At 36.0% G+C, this 1,203-nt stretch overlaps 1 non-coding gene across 1 annotated transcript; it reads left to right on the top strand.

Annotated features, from left to right (window-relative positions):
* The first annotated feature begins 843 nt into the window (after positions 1 to 843).
* LOC127149632 (U4 spliceosomal RNA) lies at positions 844 to 995 on the top strand. Its single transcript, XR_007821335.1, has one exon. It is a non-coding gene; the product is annotated as a U4 spliceosomal RNA (small nuclear RNA).
* Positions 996 to 1,203: the final 208 nt, after the last annotated feature.

Genomic DNA, 1,203 nt, shown 5'->3' with positions numbered 1-1,203 from the left:
TCAAATTTCACAACACACCCTTAATTCAAAATCCCCCGATTTTCTGTTAGAAAATGAAGACCAACACCTGCGACGAGATTGTTTTAGTTCAAGACAGCCATATCCTCTATTCCACTGCCAGAAAATACCATTGCAGTAAGGTCTTCACTGCCAAAGGCCCTCTCGACCACGATGTCAAATTGTTAGCTCACACTGCCATCCGATTCTATGATGTGCAAGATCGATTGGGTTACAAATAGCCCAATAAAGCCATAGATTGACTAATTAAGAAGGCTAATTTGCCATTGATAAGCTTAAAAAACTTACCCCTTATTTTCCCATTGTGACATTGTCAATGGGTTCACAGACACAAATCTCAAAACAGGAGAAACGGAGTCCTTTAAATTTGGTTCTGAGTTGCAGTTACAATCTTTTGTCGGAAACTTCGTTTCACCACTTGAATCTTTGTTTCCTATGAGCTCTGCCACCACGTTTACCAATTTTCATTGATAAGCTTCAAAAAAATTATGGACAATGTAATACATAATTTGAACTTTGTTGAAATATGGAATTTAATAAAGATTTTTTTTGTTTAAATAATTGTTTGTAAAATGAAATAACATAGTTGTAAAACTTTTAATTTCAAAATTTCCTCGGCATTAGTATGAGAACTTTGGTGAAGTTTGGACAAATTTTAGTTGCGATATTTAAAAGTAGTAAATGTGAATGAACATAATAAAGAAGTTTACTTCATTAAAGTCATATGCTTTGATTTGGAAATTTATTTTGTCCCACATCGGAAAGATTTGGAAGTGGACGGCGGAGGATGTGTTTAAAAAGGGAAGTGGAAAGAATGGAAAAACCATCTTTGCGCTTGGGGCAATGACGCAGCTAGTGAGGTACTAACCGAGGCGCGTCTATTGCTGGTTGAAAACTATTTCCAAACCCCCTCTTAGGCCTGGGTTCAAGCCCAGGCCTTCGAGAATTTCTGGAAGGGTTCCCTTCGGGGTAAAGCCCTACAATTTTAGTCCAATTCTTTGCACTTCAGAAGTTTTCATTCTTCAAATCAAAATACAAATAATTTATCTTTGTAGGTTTCTATTCTTTTAAATTCGAAAGTAATATAGAAGATTGAATCTTAATGGGGATTGCATTACATAGAACCCGCCTTTGAGCTCATGTCGGATGATATAGAGCTTTATGTGATTAATTTGCGAAAATTTA

This window comes from Cucumis melo, chromosome 5, assembly GCF_025177605.1.
Source record: "Cucumis melo cultivar AY chromosome 5, USDA_Cmelo_AY_1.0, whole genome shotgun sequence".
In the NCBI taxonomy this organism is placed as follows: Eukaryota; Viridiplantae; Streptophyta; class Magnoliopsida; order Cucurbitales; family Cucurbitaceae; genus Cucumis; species Cucumis melo.
Note: the sequence above shows the minus strand (reverse complement) of the source record. Positions and strands in the feature narration are given on the sequence as shown.